The sequence below is a fragment of the Theropithecus gelada genome, chromosome 9, assembly GCF_003255815.1.
Source record: "Theropithecus gelada isolate Dixy chromosome 9, Tgel_1.0, whole genome shotgun sequence".
In the NCBI taxonomy this organism is placed as follows: Eukaryota; Metazoa; Chordata; class Mammalia; order Primates; family Cercopithecidae; genus Theropithecus; species Theropithecus gelada.
Window position 1 is genome coordinate 86,451,434 of NC_037677.1, and position 8,847 is coordinate 86,460,280.

The 8,847-nt window shown below is 38.9% G+C and overlaps 1 pseudogene; it reads left to right on the forward strand.

The window, feature by feature from the left end:
• The first annotated feature begins 5,367 nt into the window (after nt 1–5,367).
• LOC112631988 lies at nt 5,368–5,724 on the forward strand (annotated as a pseudogene).
• Nucleotides 5,725–8,847: the final 3,123 nt, after the last annotated feature.

The window sequence follows — 8,847 nt, forward strand, 5'->3', positions numbered from 1 at the left end:
CAAGCTGTCCTTAAATAACAGCAGGAATATATTGATGTGAATTTCTTACCCCAACACAGCTTTACAACTGTAATTTCTCTTAAATGGTTTATTTCTCTTGTTCCATCATGGTCAAAATGTTCAGAAAGCATTATTTTAACTTGTGACTCATATTTTCCAATTTTAAATGAATTTGTCTTTAATCTGGCCAGAACTTCTTCAATCCAGCTTAGTTGTTGCTTTGTAGCAAACTTCTCTGTAATGCCTCCCTTGTGCTTTAATCCTCTCTTCCCTCCTTTTCAATTTGTGATGTGTTGCTAAGCATATGTCACTTTCTGGTTGGATTTTTGCCTTCCACTTTTATTATTCTTGTTTTGTAGGAAAGAAATCTTGGAGTAGGGGAAACTTTAGTGGGAGAGTAGAGTCAGGTAATGTAGAAAATCACTTTTAAACTTGGCTTTGTAAAGCAGAGACACATGGGCCTTCCTTTGTTGTGATTTTTAAATTTTGTCTTTGAAATTTAAGTGATAATTCCAAATTATGACACTCACAAATGTAAAGTTATAGTTCTCCATAAAAAGAGCTCGATAAATGCTAGTCATGTGCAAAGCCATGTAATAAATACTTTGCATGCTTTATATGATTGATTCCTTCAAAAGGTTTGTGAGGTAGCTATTATCTCCTTTTAGTAAGAAAAGAAACGGGCTCAGAAAAGCTAAGTATCTTGTCTAAAGTAAGTGGCAAAACAGTAGTATCTTATCTCATATTAGATTTGTATGCTATTATGAAAGGACTTTAATGAACTGTGAAATATTACATATTATTGATTCTGTGTATTTTTCTGTGGAATTAAGGAGCTGAAAGAGACCAAAGGATGTAATATATTCTTTTACGTAAGTGTAAAGTAGGTGACGGTGACCAGATAATAATGCTGGATCCCCGGTGTTTCCAGGAAAGCCTTGCTAGATAACTGCAAATGCTGAAACTGAGGCATTGATCTCAGATTTGAAGATACCACATATGTGGTAATGTCCCAGTATGACTGGGAGAACAACCTGGAATTATATTTTTATAAGTGCCATGCTGATCTGTAGTCTTAAAGAAATACATAGCATAAGCCGTGCATATACAGTTTGGCTTTAAGATTGAATTGGCCAGAGCTAGGACAAGATAAGATTTTAGGAAGATCTACAGTTGGGTCAAGTTGTGGTCAGCTGGGAGGACCACAAAGGAATAACGAGGAGGCCAGTTTGAGCTCTAGGAAGGGCAACATGGACGTTGATAGAGGGTCCTAGCCCAGCAAACTATGCTGGTCTACTGTCTCAATAGTGCCTGGTGGATGCTATATGTGAAATGAATTACAGAGCTGTTCCACTTTTCCTGCTTGAATCTTATCTTGTCTTTTATTTTTCTGTTTTCAATCCCATTTCATAGTGAATCTTTCATCTGACCCTTTCTTTTCCCGGGATCGTTTTGGCTTTTGAATTTTGGCTTCTGAAATCTTCTCTTTACTCTAGCAAATAATTTTTATTAATTAGCCCTATTTGTTATAGATCTAGACCTTCCACAAGCATTTATGTCTTTCTCATACAAGCCCACGAAAATGAACTTAATTCTGTAATGGACTTGGGAAAGATAATAGTTGTTAATAATTGTGCTTTTGAACAATTTTATTATCTCTAGTCCATGCCTATCCTGGCTTATCCTAAGTATATTAGACAGAGCAGCATTTTCCAGAGTATGGTGCATGGAACACTAGTCCCTGGAGATGTTCTTTTAAAAGGGTGTGGCCATACATGTTTGGGAAGTGGCACGTGTTATATCCTGTTCTTTGAGTCATATATCATGAATATTATCCTACTAAAAGTGTTGAGAAGTCTTATAGTAAATGAAATTTCAAAACCAGAAGTGTTTCTCAAACTTCTTGATGTAACACCTGTAAAAATTCTGCAGAAAAGTGTTTCAAAGAACAAATTTGAGGAGATGCAGTCACAGAGCATAGCTTATGTCAGGCTTTCTGTTTAAGTTGTTAGGCCCAGTGAGATAGACTGATAGTCATAAAGTCTAGCTGGAAATAAAGTGTGCTTTACAAACAAACATTCTCTCTTGATATTGCCCTCTCACAACTCAAAAAATCCCTCTTGCATCTATATCAAAGATTTCTTAAAGTTTTATTTATGATTACCTCACTTTGAGAAAATAAACGAAAGCAGTTACTAATGTACAGTAATTTTCCTCCAAAACATTATTCAGAGATAATTTTGTCTTGGGAAAGGAGAATTAAAACATGTATTGAATATATTTTAATCAGAAATGCACATTAAAATAGAACAACTTTGTCCTGGTTAGCACGGCCTGGTCATAAAAATGTTGATTCTTAGAATTAGTAAATTTCTCATGAAGAAAGATACAGCTGTTTAGCCAGTGATCTATTCATTGGTCATTAAAAGGCAATGAAAAGTAAGCATCTGTTTCCTATCTTATAATCTCAGGGAAGACAGATTCTTGGACGCTCCAATGGGCACATTATGTGGAGGACAAGGAGAGAACTATAAAATGTCTGAGCCATATACACAAATCTGGGCCTGTTTGTTGTTATGGAGCAAAGTTTAAGCCTATAAGCTATAATCTTTTAAGTGTATAAACTATAGATATTCAAACAAACTCAATAGGCAAAATAAAAGAAGGCAGAAGTGGAACACAGGAGAAGCATAATTTTATAGTGCTGGTGATTTTGCTGCCCACTGCAGTCAGTGAGTGTATGCCCTGGAGAAAGAATGAATGGTAGATGTGAACCTGGTTTTCCCTGATTCCCTGAGTGCATCTTATAGCATGAGCATGCCACTGTGTGAAGGTGATTCAAGTTCAGAGTTTTGTATACCTCATACAGTGTGGCCTCTAAACATCAACCAGCCATTTCAACTGGACCTTGACTGCAGAATCAGTGATTTGTTCTCTTAGACTTATTAAGATATGGTATATGAACAAGGTTGTGCCTTTACAAGGGATTTTTAAGGACAATTTGGCTATAAGCAATTTTTGCCCTGTGCACAGGCTTCAGAGCTAACCTACAGGAACTGAGTCACCGCTGAACTCAGGCATTTTGTTTTCTTAATGCATCTAGCTGCCACCCTATTCCTCTGACTCCACTTTTCAGGCAGGCACGTTGGTGGGAAGCTGAGTCAAGTTAAAACTTGACTCAAAGTCATAATAGCTGCATTTATCAGCAGCAGCCACATCTATCCTAAGGAAGAGCCTGTCCTGGCTACACAGGTACCCTTTCCTGGATCTGGGATGGTATTATGGTGAGCATGGGAAGTTGGTACCACTTTTTTGTGTCTATTACACACAATAAATAATAATTTTATTATTTATAAATTGCTTGATTCAGCCACATGGCTTGGATTGGGAGACCTTGTGGTGAACTGTTTCCACCAACATAATTGTTGTAGTTAACTTAAGTGCCATTATGTAAGAACTGGCAGTATAAGCTCATTCATTTTTGTGCAGAGCTCTATGGAAACTGAAATGAAATTTTAAATCTATTAATAAAAACAAACAACAAGTGATAACATATTTAACATGTCAAACTGATTCATAGCTATATACTTACTGTAATTCACCCGGGTGGTATCTGCTTCTAATAGTAAAACAGATAGCAGCAACTCTGAAATCAGTGGTTTTATGTGTGTACAGCCACTGGCTGTGGGCACAGATTATTGTATCATTGTGTATAGTATGCAGTCATTTGTTTTGATTAAGTACTTTAAAATGTCAAGTTTCTCTGCACAGATGCACATGGAGCTGTGGTTATTTCTAGGACAAGGATCTAATATTTGGGGAAACATTACACTTTTTTGTTTTTATCACATGCATCTACCCCTAGTTAAAATAATTGACAATAAAAGAATTACAAGTAAGGCCACCCTTTCTTTGGTGCTAAGCCACTAGAAGGGAATGGGGAAGGTCCAGGAGCTAGAAGGTCAGACAGAAGATTCCTAGAGAAACGGACCCAACCTACCATGGCTGTTGGAGCCTCAGAGAAGCCCACCTGGGCCAGAGGCTCAAGATGCCAAGAAGCTTACAGGCAATAGGTAATATAAATCCATTCCTGAACCCCACCAAGTAGATGATCTGAGGGATGCCAAGAAGGAAGCTCCTTTCTCCTAGCTTTTGTCTTTGTATTGGAAACAGAAAGTAGTGAAAGGCATGTTTAGGTCTATGACTCTGTCATTAAGGACTTGGACTTCATTATTCCTCTTATCCTCCCTTTCCTTTCCTTGCACGTTTTGTGATGGAGTTACTTGGCAGTGCAATGGACTTTGTGTAGTATGGGAGGGGATGGAAAGTGGAGTAGCAAGAGGCACAGATGCTCCTTGAACTGAGGGAGCTGAAGGACTCTTTGGATGGACAGTAGTTCTCTCTGCAAGTCTGCTTTTATTCAGTGCTGCTGGAAGAGTAGAGTCTTGTTCCCTTTTCACCTTGATAGATTTTTCTTTCTGCTGTCTCTGCATGTCTCTCTTCACTGAAGGTCTATGATATTAGCTCTATTATTTCTTCAGACACATTTTCCCCCCCAAGACTTCAGGTAGAAATTCAGGCAGCTGCAATCCTGTCTCTGTCCTTTCTGATGATTGATTGAACTTGTCTTCACATTCCACCCTTGGTTTCTACCTATTTTTGTCAGACTTATTCTACTTATTCTCTTACCTTCAAACAGGTATTGAGGGCTTTGTGACCATGCCAAGGAGAAGAGGATGAAAGATGTGCCTACATATGCTGTGGTCTAAATTGTGTCCCTCCCAACCCTGCCCCAATTCATGTTGACCCCCTAGCTCCCAGTGTGACGATATTTTGGATATAGGGCTTTTAAGAGATAACTATGGTTAAATGAAGCCAAGGGCGTTTCGGGGAGGCATTGTTCTAATCAGATAGGATTGGTGGCCTTACAAAAAGAGGAAAAGAGAGATCTCTCTCCACATGCACTCACTGAGGAAAAGCCATGTGAGCCCTCAGGAAGAAAGTTCTGTCTGCAAGCCAGGGAGAGGACCTTCAGCAGAAACTGACCATGCTGGCACCCTGATCTCAGACTTCTATCTTCCAGAACTTAAGAGCAAATAAATTTTTGTTATTTAAGTCACCCTATCTGTGGTATTTGTTTCAGAAGCCTGAGCTGAATAAAACAACGTAAAACTTGCATTCATGAAAATTGTGGACTCCATTCCAAGTCACTGATTTTTCACCTACATAGATCAGTAGTGGGTCATGATTACCCTGGGCGGTTGCATCTTCAAATCCAAAACATTTGAAAAGAGAGGCATCAGTTTTCATTATGAAAATAGATAGTATTCAGGCAGCAGCAACGTGGAGGAAACGGGAGTGACCATCATGAGCCTCCTTAACAAGCCCAAGAGTGAGATGAACCCAGAGGAGCTGCAGAAGCGAGAGGAGGAGGAATTTAACACGGGTCCACTCTCTGTGCCCACACAGTCAGTCAAGAACAACACTCAAGTGCTCATCAACTGTGGCAACAATAAGAAACTCCTGGGCCACGTGAAGGCCTTCGACAGGCACCGTAACATGGTGCTGGAGAACGTGAAGGAGATGTGGACTGAGGTACCCAAGAGCGGCAAAGGCAAGAAGAAGTCCAAGCCAGTCAACAAAGACTGCTACATCTCCAAGATGTTCCTGCACAGGGACTCGGTTATTGTGGTCCTGCGGAATCTGCCCATTGCCTGCGAGTAGGGGCCACCTATCTGTCGACAGAACTCATTCCCCTGACCTACGAAAACCGCTGCCATTGGTGTTGAGAATAATAGAGCTCTGTGTTTTTTTCTATTGGGGTGGGGGGAAGAAAAGAAAATAGATAGTATTTTGAGTAGAAATGTGGCTCTAGAGACAGGCTATTTCTTTACAACAATTTTAATTCTAGTTCTGACTCCACTTTATACAAACGATGTGACCTTAGTAAGTTACTTATTCTGTTTAATTCTCAGATAATTCTTCTGTGAAATGGGAATAATAGAGTATCTAATACATAGAGTAGTGGCGAGCATTAAATAAATTAATTCACAAATCATTGAACACAGTACTTGACACATAATAAGCACACATTAATATTTATTTTCATTTATAGGAGTAGCTAAACAAATATGTTGATGCCTACTCTACAGGGTTGATTTTTAGTTTGGTAGATCACTTGCTTGTGCAGTCTTCATTAATCTGTGTTGAAGAAAAATTGCACTGGATGCCTGATAAAAATGGAAAGACAGATTTTATTTGGGTTACTGCAGTAAAAGAGAGATTTTAGTACAGAACTGAGCTCAACTTCACTGAAATAAAAGGTGGGCACATTTTTAAGCCCAAACATGAACTAGCAGAAAAGCACTGAAGAACATTAGGTGATAAGTTGGTGAATGTAATTTGGCCATCTGTCTTTGCTAATTGGCACTTATTGAAGTTAGGCTCTGTGATGGTACTCAAACATTTTTCTGGGTGTTTCTGTGAGGCTGTTTTTGGATGAGATTAACATTTAAATCAGCAGACTGAGTAAAGCAGGTTGTCCTCCATGTGGGTGGGCCTCATCCAATCAGTTGAAAGCCTGACTAGAACAAAAGGCTGACTTTCCTCAAAGAAGGAAAGAATTCTCCTGCCTAGTCATCTTTAAATTGGATCATTGCCTCTTCTCTGATGGTCTTCCAACTGAGACGTTGACTCTTCCTGCTTTTAAAGCAGTGTCTAGCCTTCCGATTCAAACATTGGCTCTGCAGATTTTGAACTTACTGTCCTCCATAAACATGTGAGTTAATTCTTTATAATATGCCCCCTCCCTGCCCAACCCTTTTTCCCATTCTGTTTTCCTGGAGAACTCCGATTAATATAGGCTCCTACTTTTCCACAGAGACTGTGAGATAGGAACACTATCTTTTTTGAAGATTACATTTCAAAGGGATAGCTCTCAGGTTCTTGAGAAAGACATTCTTGGATAAATCTGGCAAAAAACTGGGAGATAATTTATATCTCAAAAGGGCAGGGAAATAATTTACAATTGAAAGCTTTCTGAAGTAAATGCTCTAAGGAAAGGAAGGTCAGGGGTCTATAGTCAGGAATAAATCAGTCTTAATTTTAGTTAAGCTGAGGAGAATGTTAAGGTTGTATTGTCATGTGCAAGGCAGTGTTCTGTGCCTCGAGTTTCAGAACTATATCTGGGTATCAAAATATGGAAGGTATGTAATTTTCATATATTTTTAAAAGGTTTTATATTTAAAAAATTTGTTATACATTCCCATGAAAAAAACTTAGTTTTTCCTTAGCAAGAATAATTAGCTAAAATGAAAAGATAAAGCATTTTATTAACATCCACTTGCAAACCAGGCCTTGCTTATAAAACCAGTTTGAGTGGCCATTTTGTGGCACTTGCACTGGGTGTCAACATTTCAGTTTATGGGTCTGCAGAGGATATGTTAGTTGAATAAGTCAAATGAGATACATGGTCTCCTAATAGGATTTATGACATAGTGAATATGAAAGCATCTGAAAGTGTCTAATATGAGATGTCCTAGATAATGTCATTTAAAGTAGAAATTGAACTTGTTCCCATTTCCAAGTCCTAGGCCAAACTGCTTGGGAGTACTTTACCTCTTGGATATTGCTGCTGTAAGCTTGTTATCCCTGTGTTCTTCCTCTTAGCATCTTAAGATGAGAAGCTGCTGTTCCTTCTGTGTCATCAGATCTTCAGGTGTTATTATCCAGATATTCCATATTTTACTGGGAGGAACTCAAGGACATTTGGTGATCCTTGGAAACTGATGGGCAGACGAGGAGACATGTGAGGCACTAAAGGAACCAAGGATCAGCAGGAGGTATAATGGCAAAAGTTGCAAGGAGTAGGGAAGGGAGGAGAACAGCATTAGACAGTCACTCATCAAACATGCAACACTAGCTGCTGTGTCTAATGGCACGGGGGTCGGGGGCGGGTTGAATCCTCTCACTGCAGCGGGGGGATTTCCAAGTGCCATGGAAATCAAAGAGGGAAATCATTTGACTATTCAGGTTTACATAATGTTTAAAAGCTGGGGCTCTTGGGAGTCTAGTTAAAACCATTTACTTTTGTTTTGATTCTATTAACTGGCTGTGTGATCTTGGACACATCACTAAACCTCAGTTCCACTCATGAAAAGAGGATAATTAGATATACCTTATTTGGAAGAATAAAAAGAGATGATGTGGATAACTCACTGAGCACAGCAGCAGGTACAGTTATTGAGCCAAAACCAAACTACTAGAAGGAGATAGGGAAAAGGAAACCCCAATTCCCCCTCTCCAGGTTTTCAGAGGACTTGCCTGCCATAATTTATGCTGCCATGACTTAAGCTTTCTGCGCTAAGAATAGAGTTCATTAAAGCAAATTCTCTTATGAGGAGTGGATAGAGAAGAGTGTTGAGAACCAGCCAGTTGACAGTGTTATGAGAAAGCAGGAAGTGTGGGCTTGCTTCAGCCAAGCAATTGGCTGAAAATTTGTTTTGTACCTCTGATTATTCACTTTCTGTGATACAGAAATTGCCTAAATGTTTTAATTATGTTCCTTTCATTGTATTTTAATGAGCTAATGAATTCTTTCACCCACTCCTTATCCTACAACAGGCCAATAATTATAAAACCCAGAAAAATCTTTTTGAATTGCCAGGAATAAAAAATTCAATGGAGCTCTTGCTTGGGTAATAAAATGAATGTTCTAATTTCGTTAGTTAACAAGCATCTTTGAACACCCACTGTGCAGTGAGCCCCACACAGAATGAGAGGAAAGTGGGATACAAAAAAACCCAGAAGACTACCTTAGTTTTACTTCGCAATAGAAATAAACCATCT